Here is a 24,914-nt window from a genome sequence, read left to right on the forward strand (position 1 = left end):
CTCCTGCGTGCTGAGATCACAGGCCTGTGCCGCTATGCCTGGCTGGCTGCTAGTGTCTTCACCTACATCTTAGGATAGCTTTCAGCCTACTTAGATCAGTATCACAATCCTTCCCTTTGGAAGTGTGAAGGACTGCAGGCCCAGAGATGGGAACAGACTTGCCCAAGGCCTCACAGTCAGTGGCTGCACCCAAATCCAGGCAGTCTGGCTTCAGAACCTACCTGCACATCACACTCTCGTCCTCCCAGCCACCCCCAGGTGACTTTCTGTTCGACTTGGATATGATCTGGTGAGGGTTTGCACTTGGAACCTTAAATTGACCCATTGGTTTGTAAACAAAACTTTATTATAACACTCCAGGAAGCAGAAGCTCAGCCTCAGATACTATAGACATAAGGTATTCCCACCAAGAGACCAAATGAAGTTTGAAGAAGGGCTGTGTAAGCCTCAGTGGCAGCCACAGCCTCCCTAAGTCTAGCCAGCCTACTCTTGACATGACTCAAGCCGGTCGTTAGTTAGCACGTGTCGGAGAAAAGTACAAACCAGCCGAGATAAATATATTTATTTAATGTTCCTGTTTAAGCAGAGAAGATCTAAAGGAGTGGGCTACTTTTGACTAATCAATTCAATTCAGCCCACGGGTCCAGCCATAACCGTGTCTCCCGGAAATCTCCACCAGGCATTATTGACTCCTGTTATCCGAAGCTAGCATTGACTGACGTTAGCCAGACGTGGCAAGAAGGGTGTTGCTATGGATATCTTCCGGGAGAAGAGGCTCAAGTGATGGAACCAGAGTCAGCTTTGTGAAGCGTGGAACACAGGGAAGGCTATATTGTAGGCAGAGCAAACAGCAGAGCCCTGCTGGCCCAGATGGCCCCCCGATGTATATAGGTGATTAAATGAAGCAGGTGGCCTCTTCCTGCCACCTGCTAGAGACTTCTGGTAGCAGCCTGTGATGTCTGCAGTGTGGAAGCAACACTCTGCGCGGCAGCCAGCTTGCACAGCTGTGCCTATCGGCTTAGCAGTTCCTCGAGTACAAGCACAGGTTGCAGAGAGCTTGTGGTAGTTGGAGCAAAGCATCCTGGGGTGGGGGCTGCAGCTTGGCGGTTGGGGTGGGACAGGCTGGGAGGTGGAGTGGGCAAGAGATGAAAGTGGTTGAGCAGGTGGGACCTCCTAACACCTCACTCTGGGCTTTTTCTGGGGCTTCAAAAACAGAGGCACCTTGTTACCTAGCCTTACTCGGGGCTAGCACTGTGGTGCCTACATCCTGCCTCTTCCCCAGAGGCTGGTGGTCCCCTCCCACTCCACAAGGTAGGCAGCATCTTGGGCAAGAAGACAGGCTTATTTGTGGGCCAGGGTTCCTGGGATGATCCAGAGCCACAAGTGTTTGGTCTGAGCTTCTGTTGGGCCCTGGGATGTGTCCCCTGAAAGGCCTTGTTCTGCATCTTCCCTCTGTCAATCAGTAGCCCCTACTGTCCCTCCAAGCCCGAGATTCTGAAGTTTCGGTTCTCTGTAGCACATCACTGATCTCCCATGACCAGGCTGGCCTTAAACTCACTGAGACTGGCCTGCCTCTGCCTCCCCAGCGCTGGGATTAATGGCGTGCACCACCACTTCCTGGCTCTTGTTTTCTTTTTGATATTATAGCCCAGGCTTGCCTGGAATTTATTGGGTAGCTGAGGATAATCTTAAACTTTCGATCCTGCCACCACCTCCTGAGTAGACAGAGGAATTAAACCCTTGCTGTAGCAGAGTAGAGCCCTACAGTCCTGAGCCACATCAACTTAACCTCCATAACTGCTTAGCTCCAAGTTCCTGCTGACAGCATTATGCACCAAGATCTCTTATTTCCACAAAGAGAGGTAGATCTCCAGTCACTCAGAGTTTTTATGTCATCCCTGTTGGAAGAAAGATTTGTATTTCATTTGCATGGCCATTTTCTTTTACTTGTGTGCATCTGATGAGTCCTAGAAAAACAGAAGACAAACAGAAGTTGGGGCTACAGATTAGGTTGGTACACACTCGCCCAGCCTGCTCAGATCCCTGGGTTTGATCCCAGCACAGAAAATACTGGGTGTGGGGCCACATGCCTATAATTACAATACTTGGGGGGTGCTTGCAGGCAGGAGGGTCTGATAGGCAAGGTTATCCTCTGCTATGTAGGGAGTTGGAGTCAGCCTGGGCTACATGAGACTCTGGGGGAGAGGGGTGGTGATGGGGTGGGGAGGAGAATAGTCGGGAGGGAGAGGGGAGGAGGGGGGAGGGATGGAAATAGAGAAAGCAGGAATTCAGCAGTTTAATTAATTTAAAATTCCTTCCTAGTTGCTCTCAGCTCACTTGATATCTATATTTTTTTTGATGGTACCTACAGGAGAAAAATTTGGATTTTTGTATGAGATTTTGTATGAGATTGGATACATACACTTGCCAAAACAAACACAAAGATCCAGATGGAAATAACAGTCATTTTTTTTTATTTATTGTTTTGCCAGAAAATTTATGAGACACACTGTAAGAAAAACAAAGTATGCAAAAGACTCTAAGCAAAATAAAAACTGTCGAGGGAAAGGACTTTGAGTACAGGGCCAGGATGATCACAGCAAGTGCCCGGAACTTGCCCCTTCTGCCCCAGGTCCTGACTCCAGTCTGTTCTGGAAATGTGAGGCCCTGGCCACCTGGGGAAGAACTCTAGCTTCAAGGTGAAAAGCCACCATGTGTTTTGAAACCAAAGCCCAGTTTCAACCTCAACTCAAAACATGGTTTGGCGGTGACACTGAAGGAAGATGGGGGCTGGTTGCAGGGCCTACTTTTCTGGAAGGTTCTCTGGGAGCCTGGAGTCCTTCCCCTCACACTAGGCTTACAGCTGCAATTAGCTGGAAACTCTCTCCCCTACACACCCACCCACTACACATACTATATCCAAGGTTTTGAATCTTTGACTCCAGGCCTCTGGGAAGACAAAGTATCTCCCTGTTGATTTTATTTGTATGACCCATATATTTTGCCCTTGAGGTACAACATAGGGTGTGTGTGTGTGTGTGTGTGTGTGTGTGTGTGTGTGTGTGTGTGTGTATAGTAGGAAGGAGCAGACCAGGAAGTGCTCAGGGGCACTGGTCAGCATCAGCCATCATCATACCCTGGAGGACATACAGCAGCTGAGCTCATGAAGAGATGGTTCCAGGGTGTCCCAGGGAATCTCTAAAGAGGTAAGCATCTAAAGCTGGTGGTGATGGTCCATGGCTAACCCCACCCAGCTCTTGGGAGGCAGAGGCAGCATGATAAACCTGTGCTACAAAGTGAGAGCTGTTTCAAAAAAAAAAAAAGAAAGAAAGAAAGAAAGAAAGAAAGAAATCAGTCACTGAAGTTCTTGTCTTCCATGAAGACTTTAGTTCAAGGCCCAGAACCCATGAAAATGCTGGGTGTGCATGTAATCCCAGCACTGGGGAGGCAGAGACAGGAGGATCTGGGCCTCGTGGGCCAGCCATCTAGCATAATTGGTCAGCTTCTGGCCAATGACAGACATTGTTTCAAAGGATATAGATAGGATTTCAGAACATAACACTTCGGGTTGCCGTGGGACACACACACACACACACACACACACACACACACACACACACACACACGAGCTCACATTAAAATGACAGGACAAAATCAGAGATGAGCACCCTGTTTGGAGCCATGTCACCATGGCAGCGGTCCTCTGAGTCAGAGATCTAGGGCGCTTTCTGAAGCCTGACCATCCAGAGAGAAATGGTAACTCCACCCACTTCCTGCCAGAGAAGGGACCCACTGCCAGCTGCCTTCTGCTACCAGAGGGCTGGGGAGGTGAGAGAGACCTGAGCTTATATTAGTCCTAAGAGGCTGCTGTAGCTCTCAAACCAGATTTCCTGACCGGACCTCTGTTTCCTCATCTGTAGAATGTGTGTGACGATAAGAAACCTCAGAAGGCTGTTGGGGAGCGTGAGCAGGCAGGTTGAAAATAACTAAAAACAAAACAAAGCCAAACCTGGTAATGCTGGGGATGGCTTTGAGAGTGTTAGGCATGAGCTCTATACTAAGGCACACCCTTTGCCTGGGAGTATCCTTCTGAATAGCTCCAAGTATAGGCTATGCACCTGAAGAAAGAATAGCCTTTGACACTGCATCCACACAGCCATTGATACTGCGTCCACACAGCCATTGATACTGTATTCACATAGCGATTTATAGAGTGTCCACATAGCCATTGATGCTGTATCCACACAGCCATTGATACTGTGTCCACATAGCCATTTATAGAGTGTCCACATAGCCATTGATACTGTATCCACACAGCCATTGATGCTGTATCCACACAGCCATTGATGCTGTATCCACATAGCGATTTATAGAGTGTCCACATAGCCATTGATACAGCGCCCACATAGCCTTTTGGGGGTCAGTGTTAGGAAGATGTTAGACGTGTGTGCTTGATGCTACATCTCTATCCCATCCTCTGGAGATCCCTGAATTACCATATTTTTAGAACCCGCTAAGGAAGGAGGTTGTTGAGCAGATAAAGGAGGAACCCATCCTGGAAGGCCCCAACCAGGGGACAGCGATGGAAATGAGCTCCTTTACCCAACTGCCTTCAGATTCCCAGGCTGATCCATAAGGGAGGGGCAGGGAGTGAACTTCCCCCAGGGGTGACAGTCAGATGGAAACCTGCAAGACTTTGCTGCTGTGGGTGGCTGCCAGAATGCCCACACCCGCCATCCCCTCAGATCTACCCTACCTGTCTTCCTAGTGACTCTGGAAGCAGAACCCTTATGCTGCACCCATGTGCCCACCCTGGGATGTTTAACTACACCTGGGATGAACAAAAGGCTGCCTGTTCCTCCCCAGGAGCACCCGGAGAGATCGCCACAGAAAGCACAGCTAGCCACGCCCTTCCCTGATGAACACCTTCCAGGCTCTTTTTCTGGTGGAGGAGACATGGTAGAGACCCCCTTCCCCAGCTCACAGGAGCCTGCCAGCATTCTCTGTCCTCGACCACAGGTCCTACCTACCTGACCTAGTGCAAGGCCTCGGGCTGACCTCCTCTCTACCGGATGCCGTGCCTGCCACCCCACACTCTGCTGTGACTAATGCGCTTTTCATGACTAGTACCACACGCCACCCTGCCTGAGCTCCAGGTTGTGGTGTAAGAACTCCATTTTTCCTCCCTGGACAAGCTTAAGGCACTATTCCCTGGTCACTTACACAGACTCTACTGTGGAAGGGTTGTTGAGGGGCAGGGGGATCCAGCTTCCTTCCAGAATCACAGAGCCCAGTACAGAGAGCCCTTCTCCTGAGCAGAAGACTCCTTCCGACCTCTTTCTTTGATATCTTTCTTCACCCATAAATAGTGTGACACCCCAAAGTCTCAAATATGCACGCTATAAATGCTATACGGTGTGGTTTTATTGTAAAGAATTGGCTTCACCAAGGTGGGGGTCAGGAGCAGGCTCTGTTTTATGGAATACATGAATGAATGGCAAACATGTATCTGTGGGTGCGTGCATATTTATGCTGGTTGTAACTAGGATAGAAATTTATTACATTTATTTTTTGTATAGGTACACAGGATACTGTTTCACAGCACCCCCAGAGGTCAAAGGACAACTTGTTGGGCGGGGTGGAAGGGTGGAGGGGGTTGAGGGGATGGGGGGTGTCTGCTCTCTCCTTGCATGATGTGTGGGTCCTGGGGTTCGAACTCAGGGTCTCAGGCTTGGAGGCAGGTGCTGTTATCCACTGAGCCACCTCGCAAACTGCAGGGTTTTATCTTAAATATTTATTTATTTTTATTACTGTGCGTGGCCATGGCGCACGTGTGGAGGTCAGGGACAACTTTGTGGAGTCGGCTCTCTCAGTTCGGGGATTGCAAGCGTCTTTACAAAACGAGATCATCTCTCCGGTCCCGGAAATGTATTTTAAACAGTTTAACACACTCAACATGTATCTATGGTGTAAACAGAGGATAGAGAGACAGAACTTTCTCCCTTGCTCGGCACACCTTGGGCTGGCTGCTCTCTGGGGCGCTGCCCTGGGCTGAAGGGCGGCGGCATGGCGTCTGGACACAGGCCTGAGTGGCTGCGCCCTGCGGGATGCCGAGCGAGCAGGGTACGCCCGCCTGGTTGCAGGTTCTAGAGCTGCAGCCTCAGCAGGCTGGAGCCCCGCCCCCAGGGAGGAGGCGAGGGCGGGGCAGCGCAGGGAGGGGGCGGACCCTAGAGACTCCACCCCTCTTGCGTCACGGCGCTCGGCCCTCCCCCTCGCGGCCCCTCCCTGCAGGAGGGCGAAGCCGCGGGGAAGGGGAAAGGGGCGTGGCCTAGGCAGTGTGGGCAGAGCCTATCCAGGCCCCGCCCCCAGCCGGCGCTTCCAGGCTGGCCTGGAATATCCTGCGCGAGGGCGGCGGTAGGAGGGGGCGTGGTCGAGCGGTAGGCCACGGGGGCGGGGCGTGAGCCCTGCGGCCCCGCCCCTTGCGTCACGACCCGAGGCCCCGCCCCTCCCCTCGCGGCGCCTCCCTGGCGGCCGGCAGGGAGCCGGAGTCTGCGCGGGCGCGGGCGCCGATTTGGGCACGGTAGGTGGCGGCGGCCTCGGCCAGTGCCGGGTCCCGGCTGCCCGGCGCGGTGGGGACTGTGGGTGGTGCGGACAGGCCTGTCGGGCCGCGGCGGGGGGCGTGTGCGTGTGTGTGGGGGACACGCGTGGCCTGGAGCCCCACCCGCGCGGCGCCGCGGGGAAGTTAACTTGCGGAGGTCGCGCGCGGCCCACGGTGGTTCTCAGAACGCAGCTACTGGCTGCCTCTCGCTCTGCCTGGCTTGCCGGCTTCCTGCTGCACGCGCGGGGAAACTGAGGCCCGGTGCCCGGCCGCTAGGACTCTCCCCGCGGGGCTCCCTGCGCGCGCGCGTGCTGGCGAAGGGGCTTCCGGATTTGAACCCCTACCCCTACCCCCACCCCGGAGGTGGCTTGCCCCCTTTGCCCCGTCTCCTCCCCGCGTCCACACTGTCCCTCCGCTCTCCCCCAACCCTTCATTTCTTTGATCCCAGCAGGGTTGCCTGACGGTTAGTTAGGCCCAGCTTCTTGCACTGGTGCAGACCCTGGAGGGAGGCTGCCCACTTCTCCAGCCCCAGTTTCAGGGGATGCAGAGCTGGGTTTGTTGCATTAGCCCAAAGGGACTGTGAAGTTATTCTGTGAACCGCTGTGCCCGCCTCGGCACGAGCTTATCTATTTACCATATCTTGTTTTTAAAAACAGTATTTAAATATTTCGTAACAGCTTCTCCGCTAACCGTACAACTCACCCTTTGGAAGTGAACTTCAGGTGGATTTTAGGGTACTTTGATCTCGCACTGTCCCCGTTTGTCTACTTTTAGGACATTTTCACATTCCCCCAGAGCAGCACTCATTAGCACTGGGTTCCCAGACCTCTTTTCCCCAAGCGCTGGCCGCTCTCCACACCTACTGCCTGTCTATGAACTTGCCTATTCTGGATAGTTCTTTCTGTGGTTCCTCATGGGATCAGAGGCTTTATAGCCATCATAGCATCCAGCAGAATATATCTTTTTTTTAATGAGTAAATAGTATTACCTAGCGTGAATAGACCGTGTGTGTGTGTATGTATGTATGTGTGTGTATATATATATATATGTGTGTGTGTGTGTGTGTGTGTGTATGTGTGTGTCCATTGACTTGTAAATGGACAGTGGAGTGATGCTTCATTTTGGCTGTGATTAATACTGCTACTGGGAATGTTTTACAAGTGTTCTCAATTTCCATCTAATACTTTACCTAGGACTAGGGGTTCTTGGGGCTAAAGGGTCTCTTTAAAACTTAATGTATTAAGGAGCTGCCAAACTCCCAAAGTGCCTGACCACTTCACACGACCACCTGTGATGTGTGATGGCTGAGATAACGTTTGTGGCCAGGTCTTAAGTAGCCCAAGCTGACCTTAAACTCCCGACCCTCCAGTTTTAGCCCTGGAGTGCTGGAATTAGAGGCATGTATCACCTGCCTGGCTTGAGGCTTCCCACAATCCTGAGTTTTCTCTTCTGAAGACGTCAGGACATTCCTGGCTTCCATGCATTTGTTATAAATGATTTCCTAGTTCACGTTAAAAACAAGTGTCTCATTCATGGACTGTAGGGTAGCAGGCATGTTGTGGGGAGGTCGGTCCCTGGGACCTTCATGTAAGGAGCAGTGGTGATCAGACCCTCGTATCTGCTGGTGTTGGGGCCTGGACCTGCCTAGTCTTCTCTCCCTCCCTGTGCTGGGTGAGGAGAGGCAGCAGCAGAGGAGGGCAGTCAGGCTTTTCCCACAGGAAGGGAGGTAGAGGTGTGGGTATGGGGGTGTGTGTGTGTTGTGTGTGTATATGTGTGTATATGTGTGTAGACAGGGTCTCCTCTGACTCACTGTGGAACTGAAGGTGACCTTTAACCCCTGGGTCTCCTGCCTCCACCTCCCAAATGCTAGCATTTCGGGCAGGGGCAGGCAACAGGACTCTTTTATTCAGTGCTGGGGGGTAGGACCCAGGGATTCAGGCATGCTAGGAGAGCACTCTGTCAGCCCATCTACATTCCTTTTATAATTATTGTGGGTGCCATGTGCGTCTATGCACGTGTGGGGTGTACCTGTCCATCTGTAGGTTTGGGGAGGCCAGGGTTTGATGTGGGGTGTGTCACTCCCCACCCCCACCCCGCCACCATGTTTTCTGAGACAGTCTCTCACTAAATGCCGAACTGGCCAGGGTGCCCCCAGGACCCGCCTGACTCAAGACCCCTACCTCTTCAGGTGCATGCTGCTGACACTCTGCCTGCCCTCCTCCCCCGGGCCCCTCAAGAAGGTCATACAGCATAGCCTTGGCTGGCCTGGAACTGACAGATATCTGCCTGCCTCCTAACTGCTGGGGAGCCAGAGTTGCACACCCAGCCTGTTCCATTGCCCTGAACCACATTTTTGAAGGGAGTCTGATTTCTGAAGGACAGTCCGAGCTTCTGGTCATTACCTGTTGCAGAGTTTTAAAACATTACGCTGCAGGTCCTGCCCAGGTTCAGCCTGGTGTCACCTGACGGTGGCTGGTGACAGAACTGTAAAAGCAGGGCCCCAGGCTCTACGTGTAGCTCCCTCACTCACCTTAGTTCCTTGGTGAAGAAGACAGTCTAGGGAAAGGGAGGTCTCTATGCCTTGTGTCTTTGTTGGGGAAATGGATGTGCATCTGGACTACCTTGGACTCCGGAAGGCCGCCAGGGCATTGCCCATGTGGTGTCGTGGGCGTATTTGTAGCTAGAGTGTAGGCTTGTGTGGCTTCACGGTGGCTTTTTGCGAGCTTAGGTATGGCTTGGGTGGCTTTGAATTTCCAGGTGACCCCACGGAAGCTCCCCCTGAGCTGCTGTCTGTGCCTGCCCTCCCGCCACCCATGCCTTGCTGTCTGTGAGGCACTATGCACTCCCTGGGCCATAACTGGCCCAGCTGCAGACATGCCGCAGAAGTCTAGGATGCCCCTCTCCCATCCTAGGCTGCAGGCTGAGGAGGAATTGTGGGCATGAGTCATTTGAAATAGCTGGAGGACTGGGCCAAGCCCCAGAAATTGCAGGGGAGGACCAGGGAGGACATTACTGCCTGGGAGATCGCAGCTGGTAGCCCGGCTGCCAAGTGGGTTCTCACATTTACCAGGCTCTTGACCCAGGCTGGTCTGTGGCAGAGCGATGGCAAGGCCAGGGAGCAGTTGCTGCTCACTACCCCTGGGCTGAGTTTGCAGAACAGGGTACAAGTGGCTGCCACCTCCTTGGGAAAGGAGGGCATGGTGACGACATAAGCTGAGTAGGACAGGCCCTTGGAATCCAGAGCCTGCCCTTTACAAGAACCTTCAGCTTCCCCCTATCACAGGCAGTGATTCCAAACCTGGCTGACACCCACAGGGCCATCTGGAGCCCTCAGCCCGGCTCTCTGTACAGCAGAGGCGCAGAGCGCACGCAGATGGCCACAGTGGTCGCTGCAGGGTCGCCGAGCTGCTGGGTTGTCCTCATAGTTTACCCTGCTTACCATCTCGTTTCCCTCTGTATGGCCCAGCACTTGAGTCCCTGGGCCTGGCGGGCGGTTACAAGTCTTAGCGGCCCATGTGCACGCATTTGTGGTTCTCACCTCACTGGCGGGGTGGACAGATGCAGGGCTCTTGCCTTGTGAAGTCCGGAGAGCTTCTGAGCCCCAGCTCCCTCCAGATGGCCGTGAGGTTGGGCAAGGCGCTCCCGGCTCTGGGCCTGTTCTTCCTGCCAAGGGAGGGGTTCACTCACTGCCCGCGGCTTTTGTTTAGGCGGTGCGGCTTTTCGAGGTTGGTCAGTTGGCTTTGTCGTTCTGGGAATTGAAACTGGGGTTCTACTATGCTAGCGAGGCGGGCTCTCTCCCACTGAACGGCAGCTCCAACCTACTTCTCGTGTTTTATTTTGAAGTAAGGTCCTAGGCTGGCCTAGAACTCTTGTAGCCCTGGCTGGCTTAGAACTTTGAATGTCCCTGCTTCGGCCTCCCAGAGTTAGGATGGCAGGCCTATGTCACTGGGCGTGGCTGCTTTCCTGGTTTTAATTGGACTGACGATGAAACGTTTGTAGAGAAAATGACAGAGGCTCCCTCAGGTGTCCTGGGCTGCCCTTACTATCTCTGTAGTCCCCCTCCTGTTCCAATTGTTACACATTCAGGACTGGTCCCAGGACTTTGAACCGGTGTCCAAGAGCATCAAGGCTTCTAGGGTGGCCAGAACCTTCCTTGTGTTTAAAGCCATCCCCACTGCTTAACATCTTTTAGAGCTCCTTTACCTCCCTCTATATTCTCCAGGAGCATCCTGGCCCCTACTGCCGTCATGTGCTCCTCGGATGGGCATCTGTCTCCATCACTCTTCAAGTCACAGAATTCCTCCTCAGTGGGTTCAGGTCTGCCCTAAGCCCAGGCTCTCTGCTGCGGCTAGGCAGGCAGGCAGGCAGGCACTCCCGATTCTGGAATACATGAATCTGAACTACTGGCTGCAGGGACAATGTCCCCCTCCCCTTGCTCTGTCCTCAATAGCTACACCTCTTATTTCCCAAACACCGAGGCCGGCCACTGCTTAGCTTAATTTAGGTTGTTGTTTAGCCAGCATGTGTAGAGCCTGTTTTGCCTAGAGAGACACCCCTGCTCCACATACGCCGACTTCCACCCCCCACCTCTTACTGTTGTGCACAGTGCCAGGTCCAGAAGATGCTGGACACTCAGGAGCTGTGTCTTGCACTAAGGCATACTGAGAGTCTCTAGGAAGAAGCTGTTACCAGATCCAGAGGCAGCGAGGGCCCCTTGTCCCTGGGGATCTGGGGAGTTGGGGCCTAACATGCCTCCCTCCCCGTGCTGGTTTCTAAAGAGCGCGTTTGAAGCATTGAAGGCCTAGGCTCAGGAGCCTGTGGGTCCCACCTACCACTTGTTCTGGAAGAGTGCTCACTGCCTGCCCGTGGCTGCCGCATCACGTTAGAGTACGTAGTTCCCCCATCTCCCCAAACTTTCAGTCACTCTTTATGTCAGCAGTGGCCTGAAAGCATTAAGTGGAAATCTCTAGGGAAAAGCAGCTTGTACGTTTAGTTTAGATCATAGGCCGATCTGAGCGGTGTGGTGAGAGCTTGCCCTGATGACTAGAACTTGACTTGTTTGAAATGCATCCACAGTTGTGTGTGCGACCTGCCCACTGGTGACTTCCTAATCATCCGTTAGTGACATCGACTGCCAATATTCCAGAAGGCTTAAGCAGCCTGGTGTTACTCAGTAAATGCTCCAAGGGCACAAACTTTCAGCGTGGCATTTATGATGACAAATTTTATGGTAGCTCTTGTTAATCTCCTGCCGGGTCTGTTTTATTAACTGAACCCTATCAAGGGTCTGTGTGTATAGGGAAAGCGCAGTACGTACTGGGAAGGACCAGTGTGGTCAGGAGGGTGGCCGGGGGACCTCGGAGCCCCTGCGGCGTCCCGTGGAAAGTCTGCCCAAGGTTTCAGCCTTCCACGCTTTGCTCTTCATGTTGATTCTCCGCCATGGATAGTGGTGTGAGCTAGCTCCAGTTTTATGTGGGACACCGGCCAGAGTCCCTGGGGAAGAGCCTGAGTGGAAACAGGTTGGGTGGTTTGAGGTGGATTGGGCGGGCAGCCCGTCACACAAGTCAGAGAGCCCAGAGATGTTTCAAGTTGCTGTCTGTCCGTCTACCTCAGGCGGGTAGGGGCCCCTTCCATACACCACACAAATGTGGGCAGACCACGGTGGGAGTGAGGGCTGTGATGGGCCCTGAAAGGGTGTGGGGTTGAGAGGGGGGTGCAGTGGGGAAGTGGCAGGGCTACCCCCAAAGCCACCAGGGAGCCAGACCCATTGGGGGTACAGAGATGGGGTAGTGAAGGAGGCCCCCTGGAGGGGAGATGTCTGGGCAGAAGGGGGCCAGGTTTTCCCGAGTGGGAGAGCCACATCTGTTAGACCCGCCGTTTGCTGGAGCTCAGTGCGTGGACTGCTGTGTTTGTGGGGGGTGTCAGGTGGTGGGACACGCCGGGAAGGGGGGGTAGTTTGAGTTAAGTCACAGGCAGGCACAGGCTGTATCAGGAGGCTGGGTGAGGACGAAGGAAACATAAAAGATTGAAGCATTTCATAAGAAAATAACAGTAGAGGGTTCTGGGTGTAGCAAGGCAGCCCTCCTTAGCATGGGCTTTGGGGACAGTGACAGGCCCCTGGCTCCACTAGATAACCTGCGGGCACCAGACCGAGGAAGCCTCAGGCTGCCTCCCCAGAGCCTTCTTTCCCAGCCTGACTGTCCTCGCCCAGCCCCCCCTCCCCCCCGTGTGCCTCTCACCATCTCTGTGGTCTCTTGCTATCTCTTCACCATCTGTACCTGTACCGCATCCCCATCCCTCCCTCTCCCTCTTTCTCTCTCTCTCTCTTCCTCTCTTCCTCTCTTCCTCTCCCTCCCTCCCTCCCTCTCTCTCTCTCTCTCTCTGCATGCACATAGAGGCCACAGAAGGATGTTGGGTGTCTTCCTGTGTGGCTCTCCATCTTAGTTTTTGAGAAAGTGTTACTCAGGGAACCCGGGGCCCACCCTTTCCACCGGACATGGAGGTCAGCACCCTCCCCCTCCACCCCCAAGGCTAGGATTGTAGGTGTCACATTCCTGCCTCCGCTTTTATGTGGGTATTGGGGGATTTGAACTCAGGTCCTCATACTTGCACGTGCAAGCACTTTACCCACCGAGCCATCTTGCTGCCCCCACCCCCACCTGTCCCTGTGCCCATCATCTCCATCTTCCCCATCTGTCTGTGTGTCCGTCTCCCCTGCCCTTGTTCCCTCGTCTCCTATGGGCCCCACTGTGTTGCCACTTGTCCTATCCCTTTGTTCCCAGCTGCCTCTGGCTTCACACACTCACACACACACACTCACAGACACACTCTCTCACACACTCTCACACACTCTCACACAACATACACACATACACTCACACGGTCACATACTCACACACACTCACAGACACACTCACACACACTCTCACACACACTCACACAACATACACACATACACTCACACATTCACACGGTCACATACTCACACACACACACTCACAGACACTCTCACACACTCACTCACACACACACTCACACACACTCTCACACACACATTCACACACACTCACACTCTCACACACACATTCACACACTCACACGCTCACACACGCTCACACACACACACACTCTCTCTCTCACACACACACACACTCTCTCTCTCTCTCTCTCTCACACACACACACACACACACACACACACTCTGATGTGGCTGTTCCCCAGGAGTCCCCTCCTTCCTGCCCCAGGGCTGTGGGAGGAAGAGGAAGCCAGAGTTGACCTCAGGAAGGGTGGTGGGTGGGGAGGCCACTCTGGCCTGAGGAGGCTCCGGTACCCAGTATGTGGGTTGCTAACCCTAAAGACGACTGGCATCCTCACACAGTAAGGGCTGTTTTACCCAGTGTCATTTAACTCTGCTCAAGTACACAGTAGGCCCACAGCCACGGTGCTGTTTGCTTTTTTGGGGGGGGTGGGGTGGGGTGAGGGGGCAGGGTTTCTCTGTGTAGTCCTAGAAGTTGCTACATAGATCAGACTGGCCTTAATTCACAGAGATCCGCCTGCCTGTGTTTCTGTCTCAAGTGCTGGGATTAAAGGCACATGCCACCACACCCAGCAACATCTCGGAGAAGGATTTGGAGTTTGGGGAGAAAAAAGTATTAAAATCCAGGCATTGTGCACACCTTTAATCCCAGCACTCAGGAGGCAGAGGCAGGTGGATCTCTGAGTTTGAGGCCAGCCTGGTCTACAGAGCCAGTTCCAGGGCAGCCAGGGCTACAAAGAGAAACCCTATCCCCCAGCTGCAAAAAAAAAAAAAAAAAAAAAAAAAAAAAGCTGGGGTGAAGGGTGGAACCCTTTGTGAACCCTTTGTTTCCTTCAGGGAGAAACTGAGGCCAGAAAGTAAACAACTTGCTTAGTGTTGGAGTGAAAAATGGGGGATGGAGTGGAAAGCCAGGCGGGAGGGTGTTGAGCCAGAGGATGGAGGATGCTGAGCCGGCAGTGGCGGGCCGAGGCCTGCCAGGCTGTCCCGGGGAAGGCCCTTGTGGGAGTGGGAGTGAGGGGAAGGCCTGCATGGTCCCTGTTGGGACCCTGGGACTTAGTCCGGGTGCTGGGGAGAAGCAGGCACACAAGGCTGCTTCACTGTGATAGAGCTTGCTGCCGCTGCCGCTGCCGCTGCTCGGTGGGGAGACACCTCCCAGGGTCTTCATTCGTTTGGCAAGTGTCCCAGCCTGTGAGGGAGCCGGCTGCACTGTCCTGGGGGGGTCCTGGAGCCATGAAAGACCCCACTCCCCCAACCTCTTCCTGCTAACACTTGAGGAAGGAGTGCTTTCTCTCATGGTTCCGGCTTCTTCCTCTGCGAAATGTGCGCTGGTCCCGAAGGTCTGCGGCACGCCAGAAGCTCCTGTGGGTCCAGCTCCCACTGTACCCTCCGTCCCGGGCCGGCTTTCGCTGACTAACACCGTGTGGCCCTCTGTCTGGGCCCTGTGGGCCTCTCCTTTCTCGTCTCCTTCCCTGGCTTCCCAGATGGTCTGTGTTTATTCCCCTGTTGCACCTCTCCCCATCCCATCCCTCCTCCTCTGACCCTTGAGCTCCCATGCATCCAATGACACCAGGAAGTGTTTGTGAACTTTGGAACGTTCTCAGCCCATGTCAGAGAAGAACCTCACAGCCCCTGCTGGGACTGAGAGCTCTTAGGCCAGGTCCAGGGCCCCATCTCGAAATTCAAAGTTCTGCAGCTTGGTGTGGTGTGGCCTTTGGTCACTTGATTGTTTTAATCGTCTCTGCATCCTCATTACGAAAGGCAAGGCATCTTAGTTACTCTCTGGTTGCCGTGACAACACCTGATGGAGTTTATTTTGGCCCTGGATTGGGGGCGTGGTCTGCGATGGCAGGCTGTCCTAGTGCCATGGTATGAATGGTCACATTGCACAAGGGGCGGAGGTTGGCGCTCAGCTCTCTTTCTCCTTTTTTACTCACTCTAGGACCCCCGCCCGTGGGGTGCCGACGCCCAGGTGCAGGTGATCTCAAATGCTCGGGTTAACCCAACCCAGAAACACCCTCACAGATGGGGTCTGTCTCCTGGGTGGTTCTCCGTCTTGTCAAGTAGACAGTATTAGCCATCACACCGGCCTTCTGTGAGGGGCCTCATAAATGCAACTGACCCTGCCTCGGACGCCAGACACACATCGGGCGGGGCAGAGCGTGTTCCCTCTCCCCTTGGAGAGCTAATGTGTTTTGGGGAAAGGGTGGAGGTTTCCCGGGAGTGAGGCAGCCCAAGGAAGCAAGCTGGGGTGGCCCCGCTTGGGTGCCTCAAGGGTCACTTGCGCTGTGGTCACTTTGTAGCGTACACAGCTGGGGGATGGCACGGGAAAACTAGTGTCAGTGCAAGGGCAAGAAGGCACGTGTGAACGCTGGTGTTTGCTGAGCCCCCACCCCCACCCAGGTGTATGACCAGTCTCTGCTGAGGTTTACTGCCCCAGCCGCAGGCGAGGGAAGGGATGCAGGGAGTTAGGCCACTTGTCCGGGAAGGCAGAGGCATGGAATTCAAACCCAGATTCTCACTCTGCCTGGGTGTGAGCTCGGGCCACAGTCCTGCCTTCCGTGCAGCCACAGGGTCTAGTACTCATGGGAGGAAGCCCCTGGAGGGCAGCTGTGGCAGGTCACTGTCCCAGGTGTAGCCTGAGTGTGGTGATGATACACATTCCAGAGCATGGGACAGCCTGCTGTTAGCCTGGTTGTCTCTGACTCCGTTTTCTGGGATCAGAGCCTCCACCTTTCCGTGGGGACAAGGAACATCCAAGAGAAGGGACAGGCCTGTCTCTGTCCAACTCTCGGGTCCTCTGGCCTGCAGGCTCTGACCACGGGCACCTTGGACAGTAGTGTCACCTTTTCTGGGTGGTCAGTGTCTTTGGAACTTCTAGAAGACCCTCAGGTGTCTGGGTAGAGGGAGGCTCTGAGTAGGATATCTTGTTGGCTGATATGACAATTACAGACTGTGATCCTGTGGTTCCTGAGGATTAGATGGCTTTTCACCCATTCTACAGAGCAAGCAGGAGACTGAAGTTCAGAGATGCTAAGGGAACCTCCCTGGCGGCATTGAGCTGGCTGAAGACAGCCAGTGTTTCTCATGGACTCCTCAGAGCCCCAGCCCTTAGGGGAAGGACCCTCACCCACTGCAGATCTGCCCTGTGCCTCTTGGGATTTTAAGTGTTCTTGTTCTGAACCGTGTGGGACGTCAGATGCCCTCTGACTTGTCTGTCTTTTGTTGTCTAGGAGCAGGTGAGGAGAAGAATAGGGTCTGTCTGAGAGGGGGCTGGGAGGGTAGGGAAATAGTCCCTGTAGGTGCCGTCTCAAAACCCAGTCAGTGTCTGTCCGGCCGGGGTGTGTGTGTGTGTGTTGTGGCCCAGGTTAGCCTCATACCTGCTATGTAGCCCAGGGTGGTCTTCAAATCCCCTGCCTCCTGCCTCAGCCTCTCCGTTCTGGGATTTTAGCTATGGCACCCACATGCTGATACTTGGAACCTCCCCCCTGAGCTCTACTCCTACCCTGCAATGACATGTCCCAGGTCCCCACAAGATCAAAGCCCGGGCCTCCCGACTGAGCCCATTGGGGAGCATTACACCCAGCAAATGTGTTCTTGCTGTGCTGACCACTTCTCGGACATAGGCCACGGCGAAGCCTCCACAACAGTGAAGTGATGGGCCGTGGCCTTGGTGAAGCCACATCTCCCGTGCAGCAAGGAGGAGGAAGTTGGCTGGAGACTGACTTTCTAGGTAAAATCTGCCAAGCAAGCCTGGACCCTCCTGTACATATACTCCAGAGTGCGCATCCTGTGAGAAACGCAGGGGTACCACTCAGGGCAGAGGGGAGCCCTCACCTGGAGTGTTCACGTAGGGCAGGAAATAGATTTGCCCAGTCGTGCGAACACGTCTGTGTAAAAATTACGGTAGGGCTTTAGGAGAGGGGTGTGATGCTGAGGTCTGTATGTGTCTATCTCTGCCAGGCCCCGGCAGCGTATCAGCTCCGGAAAAGGAAAAGTACATCCTACCTCCAGGCCCAGCTGTGTCCAGGCGCTCTGCCTGGCTCCTCTTCCTGCACTCAGTCTCTTGAGGAGGATATCTCCCTGTAGTCCTGGGCCACCCTCTCCCTGGCTGTAGCTCTCGGTGAATGTGCTGCCAGCTTAGGTATCCCCAGACATTCCTGAAAGGCCGAGGAATGGCGTCCACCCACCATGAAACTTCAGATTGTGCCACTGCTGCTGCTCTGGGGGTGGGGTCAGCAGATGTTCACACTGGGGGGGGGGGTGCCAGGCAGCTGCTGTGAGGAGGCCTCTGTGCTGCGGTACAGGGAAGACGTTTCAGGTGTCCTGTTCACAGATGAGGAGAGTGAGGCCCAGACACACTGAGGCGTCTTTTCTCACGGGTGGAGTGGACACGCACCACGCATGCGCCTCCCAGGGTTTGTTGTGTTCTGTATCAAGTGTGGAAAGAGAGAGGGAGGGGCAGGCCCTCAGCCCATGAGAGCCAGGTGGGGAACATCGGGGCAGAGAGCAGTTGTCAAGGACCTGGGAGAGACTGTGACGGTGTTGGAAGCTCGGAGGTGGTAGCTGGCATATCACGTAGACAGTTGGGGTTTGGAAGGGGTGTAGATCAGCTCCAGATGATCCAGCAAATGGCTCACACAATGATAACGCCACAGTTAATGGCTGGGTCCGGAGCCTGACCTGGGGGTCCACATCGCTACCTTGTTGCTCTCCCTCCTGGGTTAATTTCTTCCAGCGGCTGTGGCTGCTGCCTGTAGGAGGCCCTGTGTGTCTACCCCTGTACCCTTACATAGCTTTACCCTCTAGAACAGTGGTTCTCAACCTGAGGGTCGTAAACGACCCTTTCACAGGAATTGCATATCAGGTATTTAGATTACGATTCACAACAGTAGCAAAATTGCAGTTATGGAGTAGCAATGGAAATAATTCTGTGGCTGGGGGAGTCACCACAACATGAGGAACTGTGTTAAAGGTCATAGTGTTAGGAAAGTTGAGAAGCGCTGATCTAGAAGGTCTGTGGGAATTTTCAGTGGGTTTCCACTGACCTGGGCAGGTCGTGTGCCCCTCCTGAGCCACCTCTGTAGATGCGAGATGGAGAGCAGTGACTGGACAGGCCTGGGTTGTGTGGCTTCTCCTGGAGCTTGCTAAGGGAGGAGAGTACATGGTGCCCTCTGGCTGGAGGGCCAGGCTGGTAGTGATGGGGTCTGAAGTGGGAGCGTAGAGTATGGGGTGTGCCTCATACTACCCTCATAGTGGAGGGAAGTGGGGGGGGGTCTAAGGGGCAGGGTGGGTACACAGGAAGTAGGTATGGCTGGGTTGGGCTCACAGCCAGGACAGGAACGGAGCTTGGGGTCTAGGCACTTGCCAGGGAAGGGGCTGTGGATTGGCCCTAATGTAAGGACTTTGGTGTTTTCTGGTTTTGGAAGATTGCTGGGCTGGAGCAAGGCGTGGGGTGAGACCTCTGTTCTGCTTGGTAACTGTTTCATGAGAAAGGCTCAGAGGCCCCGGCTGAGAGAATGACGTTCTTCGTAAGCCATCTCTGTGAGGGAAAGAGGCATCGAGAACTGTGGGGCTGACTGTCGGGTTGGGTGGGGTCTGCAGTGGGGGTTGGTGACAGCAGGCTGTGAGGTCAGTGGGTCATGGGGCTTGCTGCCAACCCTAGAGAGGTGGGCAGGATGGCAGGAAGCTCGCATTGTGGGTGGTGACAGCTGCAGCTGGTGACCCGGCAGATTGGGCGGTGTAGGGAGAGCACCCCTGCCAGATGTACGTAGAGCCTTCGCCAGGGCAGCGCCATGCCCTAGCGGAGCCTGTGGTGTAGAGAGGGGACAGCCCAGCAGAGGACACTCCAGTCCCAGGCATTGGAGGTTCACGGCATCAGGAGAGACCCTGTGAGCATGTCCCCACATCCTGGGGTGGCTGCGAGGACAGACAGGCAGCTCTTCTGCGGCTTGCCCGCAGGCCGTTGGCTCACAGCTGGTTTGTGGGGTGCGGGGTCAGTGCCAGGTGCTGAGGTATGGGTGGCATGGCCAGAAGCCTCAGCATGTGTTAGCACTCTGTTCCCGGTGAGGACACAGTGAATGAGAGCTTGTGTGCGCCTCAGGGATAGGGTGCCAGTGGCAGGTGCCTCACCCCAGCAGCCTGTGACCCCTGAGGACTTGATTGTGTCACTGGCTGGTCTAGTCATGTGACCATCTGGCGTCTTCTTCCTGGCCAGTCAGACATGTTTATTGACCTATGATCATTTGTTTGTTTATCCTGTTGGTGACAGGCACCCAGGTTGTTTCCAGCAGAGCCTGCTGGAACCACTGAGTCTGTGTGCTTTGGGGGTTAGCTTGATGTCATTCTGATGGATGCATCCTTGGCCAAGGACATTTTGGACTGCAGAGAAGCATCACACTTAGCATGTAGGTCTAAAATATTGCAGATTTCCCACAGCTGTTGGCCCACAGCTAGTTTATGAGGCATGAATGTGGGGGTCAGTGCCAAGCGCTAAGGTAGGGGTGGCGTGGCCAGATGGTCAGGCGTCATTCACCCACAAACTTTGGAGCCAGAAAGCTGTTTGTGCCAGCCACGTCCTTGCTGACACTGCTGTTGCCATCACCTTCTTCAGACAGAAAGATCCCACATGGCCTTAACCCATTTCCCTAATGGGAAATACTGAGTCCCAGCTCTTGTGAGTTGCTTGTGGTTTGGGCAACCTTTTTCTGTTTAACCTGTTTGCCTGCCAGGTTGCCCCTCTCTCTCTCTCTCCTGGCCAGTTTCACTGAACTCTCTGTGTATCCTTCACGCACATCACTTGTGGGATGCGTCACAAATCTCCTCTTTCTTGCGGGGCATGGTTTGGTTAGTGAAAGGTGGACCATGAGAGTTTCGAGCCTCGGAGACATTGATGTGCCAGGCCTAGAGTGCACGCCTGCAATCCCAGCTGCTCCAGAGGCTGAGGCGGGGGGGGGGGGGGGGGTGGGGGGGTGGGGGTGGGGGGGGGATCACGAGTCCTGAGGGGATCATCAGCCACAAGGGGGCGCACCACAGCTCACCACCTGTGTCTGCGCTGGGGGCTGTTGCGATGTGGGTGCAGGGACTCCTGGAGAATCAAGTGCATGTGGAACCTTCAGGGCTTCAGATGCCCCATTCCAGCTTAAGTTTTAGGGAATCCAAGTGTGGACCCCATGTTAGCATTCAGGCATCTGTACTGGCCTGACCTTGGGGTTCTGACAGGATTCACCCTCAGCTGCAGCCACGAAGAGCACCACCCTTTTTAAAGAGCCCTGCCCACCTCCCATTCCTCCCTCTCTTTATCTCCTTCTCCCTCCCCCTCCCTCCCCCTCCTCTCTCTCTTCCCCTCTTCCTCTCCCCTGCTGCTCCTGTCTCTGGAGGTCTCCCACCTCCCCTTTCCTCTTTTTATGATTCCTTACCCCCCCCCCCAAAAAAAAAAAAACCAAGACCGTCTGCCTGAGGCATCTTTCTCTCAAGCACTGCTTTTCTTAAATAACAGAACCCTGGATTGAAAGATTCTTGCACTTAAATTAGAAAAACAGCTGCCTTAGCCAGGCTTGGTGCACCACACCTGTAACCCCAGCACTGAGCAGGCTGAGGAAGCAGACTTGCTGGTTCTCTGTCCCGCATGACTGGACATGAGCAGGCACAGGGCAGCCTTGCCCACAGGCCACCTCCTCCCTCAGGAACGCTCTGTCATTTGCTGGATTCCCATGATTTCATGTTCCTAGGAACTTTGAAAGCCTGAGTGACCGGGCCAGTAGGTGGCCTAGGGACCCTGCTTGGGCTAGATCCAGAAGTCATAGCTAGCAGGCGCCTTGGAGGTAACAGATACCTGGCTGTTTGTCCAGACGCATCCTTCAGTCTAAATCGCCACATGTGGCAAATGGGGAGAGTCGCCAGCTTGGTGAAGATGGCAAAACCAGGCAGCCCAAGGTGGGTGCCTCCAGAATCCAGGGTTGTGGCGGGAGGGCAGGGGAGGGCTGGGGTGTTTACATCATCTGTGCAGCAGGGGGCGACCAGCTGTGGCCTCCTGTCCTTCTGGTGTGCAGATGTGTGGGGCTGTCGAGGGGCAGATCCTTGGGGTTGGACTTGCACGCTCCTGCTGCCCAGCAACTCCCTGGGGCACCTGTCACGTGGGGCACATGAGCCAGGGCCCTTCTAATGGGTGGAGTGTGCGTTAAAGACACAAGAAGCCTAAATGTCCGCCAGGATGGCCTTGTCCGAGTGAGTGGCGTGTCCCTGCAAGGGTGTGGGAACATAACAAGTGCTGTGGCCCCGTGTGTCCTGTCCCCTCAGAATGCATCGCTTCGCATAGGCAGTTCGCTACCGTGGCTCTGGGGCGTGGCTCTGGGCTGGAGAGGGGCCTGGTGTGCAGCGGCCGTTCAAGCGGTGTGTGTATTCCAGACCCTGTGGGACTGACAAGCCGTGTGCAAAGACTTTGTGTTTCTGTTGCCTATAAATGACCGAAGGCCTGAACCTCTTCAGACATGATGTTGTTCCCAGTGATACTCATCCTTGGGGCTGGGGCTCATTTGGTAGAGGACATTCGATAGCAACATGACCTCTTCGCCTCCCGGCCCCCATTTGTGCCAACCAGACCTGTCCTCTGGACATTGTCACCTGTCTCAAGGAGCAGAGTCACCCCTTGGAGTGTGATGACAGCGAGTGGCCAGAGGCAAGAGAGACAAATGTGTGGGGGCTGGAGGGGAGAGCGTCCGAGTCGTTAGTTTGGGGTAGGAAAAGCCAGTGTGGGGCCGTCACGCTGCTTCCCAGTGGCGAACTATCTCCTGGAGAACCGGGAGGACTCCCGTTGTATGCTGCCACACCCTGGTCTCACTCTGGACGCGCAGGGTTCTTCTTGTGAACGAGGCTGCCACATCTATTTTAAAATGAAGAGTGTTGCAGGACAGGCGGGCATGCCTCCAGAGCCACGCACCACTTACGGTAAACACTCGCCATTCGTCCGAGGCGCATGCACCCCTAGCCTCCCTGTTCTTCAGGAGAGTGGGGTGGTAGGGAGAGTTGCTGTGCTTAGACCCGGGTTTCTGCAGAGAACACCGGGCCCTTCCATCAGCCGCACCAAATCCTGAGGCCTCGGCAATGGGCCCCCCCCCCATCACGGCCCACTTCGGGTATTTAACTCATCCCCAGTTGAAGGTGACGGGAAGTTGGCGACTGCCAGGTCCTGCCCTTTGTCAGTCGTGAGATCCAGCCTCTGAGGCAGGCAGCCTAGCCTCAGTGTGCAGATGGAGAAACTGAGGCAGCTTCTGTTAACTGCACCCCCCCACCCATGGCTGGGCCTTGGCAGAGCAGAGCTACATGTGATCCCAGCCCCTCCAGAGGCTTGTCCTGTGCCCTGAGTCCCCAGGCCTCATGGACCACAGCCTCTGGGTTCTTGTAATACCACGTGGCCTTGTGGGAAAGGAGCCGGCTGAGGAACGGTCAGAGAGGTGCACACGGATGAGCCCCATGGGTGAAGAGCAGCGTTCCTGTAGGGTACGCAGGGCACAGCCTCCAGCCGTCACAGTTCCTCTGCTATCCCGAGGGGACACTGAGTCTCATGCGGTCTCACCCACTCTGCTGAGTCATGGGGAGGAAGGCGCACAGGGCCCTGGCTAACCCGCATTGGGGTGCTGAGTGACTCAGGCTACAGCAGGTGGGGTGTGTTGTCTTCGTTCACTTCCTGGCCTCCGGCCTGAGGGCTCCACTACACAGACATGGGGCTGGCCCCTCTGCTTTTCAAATGTGGAGCGTGCCCCGGCTGGGGTGGGGCTCAGTGATAGATAGCATTTTCTCAGTATGCATGGGCCCCCAGCTTCATCGCCAGCTCTGCAGAATAGTAACGAGTATTAGGTGGGGGGTGCCAGTTCAGGCACTGGATTACGGTAGGTCCTGGCCATGAAACTTGGCATAGCCCAGATGCTAGAAACACAATTCAGCCTCCCTCTGGAAGTCTTACGGGAAACTGAGTCACAGAGCAGAAAGTGCCCCAGCCTGGATTTTGCCTTGCTTTAATCTTGACTCTGTCGAGGGGTTCATCCTCTCAGAGCCTCCTGGGCCTCGTCTGCAACTGGGTGTCTAGTGCCGTCTTCACACTGTGATATCAGCACTTGAGAGGCTGAGGCAGGAGGTTTGCTGTAATTTGATGCTGGAGGGTTGCAGAGCGAAACTGGGCAGAGATTAGCACAAGGGCAACCCTAGAGGAAGTGTGTGCGTGCGTGTGTGTCCCACGTTGCTTGCCTCAGCAGAGACAGGTCATGGCCAAGTGTGCAGGACTCCACACCAGGGCTCAGCCTCCACCCCCAGCTTCCTGCTGAGTGGGGACAGGATCCTGTGTAGGAGGCAGGCGGTGCCAGTACAGGAAGCTGGGCTCCCGCAGGGTTGTCCTGCCCTTTCCTGCTTGTACTGTCCTAAACAGAGGCCCTGGGGCCTCTAGCACCAAGGTCCAGAGTGAGGCATCACCATGAGCCCAGGCAAAAGCTAGGAGCCTAGCAGGGCAGTGGGCAGACTGTCCCCAACAGTGTGCTCTAAGCAGGACAAAGGCTTTAATAAGAGCCTGCCGATTCAGACACACCTGGGACTCACCTGGATACCTTAGTAATGTGTGGTAATAGTTCTCAGTCTGTGGGCCCTGTTTTACACCCAAAAATATATGTAAAACTCACAGAGCCGTCTGGACAAAGTGGTACACACCGATGAGCCGTGTGTGTGAGGGGGAACCTGGAGCTCCAGGCCACTTCACAAGTCGCCGTCCCAAAGACAACAGAGTAAAACTGGCAGGCTAACCTCCAAGTGCATGTGGGTCTCTCATCAGACCTTGCTGGGCTCTGAACAGGAGGTGGTGTACTCCCTGAACAGGATCTGTGGGTTTTATGAAAGATGGGATACGTTCTAGAATTATGCATTTTCCTCCTCCTCCGCAAAGCTGGCCACCTGATTCCTCCCACGGACGGTCGTTCCTGAGACCCAGACACATTTTGGCCTCGCCCTAGGGCCTTGAAGTCTTGCCCTTCAGGCTTGCCCACGTTGCACTGTGCTGTTGTTGGGCTGGGAGCCTGCACACCGAGCCATAAGCACCAGGTCGGTTTTGCCACACGGCTTCGTGAAGTACCCAACCGGAACAGAGCCACCTACAGTCTCCCGTGTGGCGCCTGCGTTGACTTTTGTGCTGAGTCAGAGCCCATCTGACCTTCAGAGGCCTTCGGCGAAGTGGCTTGTGAGCTCTCCAGCTTACACGAGAAGCAGGGGCCGGGGAGGGCGCAGGACAAGCCGCCAGTGTTG

At 54.8% G+C, this 24,914-nt stretch overlaps 1 protein-coding gene across 1 annotated transcript in view; it reads left to right on the forward strand.

Annotated features, from left to right (window-relative positions):
- The first annotated feature begins 6,494 nt into the window (after positions 1-6,494).
- The window catches only part of Tpst2 (tyrosylprotein sulfotransferase 2), a 33,242-nt gene continuing 14,822 nt past the window's right edge, over positions 6,495-24,914 (forward strand). Inside the window, exon 1 of the mRNA XM_051176427.1 lies at positions 6,495-6,580. The gene's annotated coding sequence lies outside the window, so the exon portion shown is untranslated. The remainder of the gene's footprint in view (positions 6,581-24,914) is intronic.

Source organism: Phodopus roborovskii, unplaced genomic scaffold (assembly GCF_943737965.1).
Source record: "Phodopus roborovskii unplaced genomic scaffold, PHOROB, whole genome shotgun sequence".
NCBI classification, from domain to species: domain Eukaryota; kingdom Metazoa; phylum Chordata; class Mammalia; order Rodentia; family Cricetidae; genus Phodopus; species Phodopus roborovskii.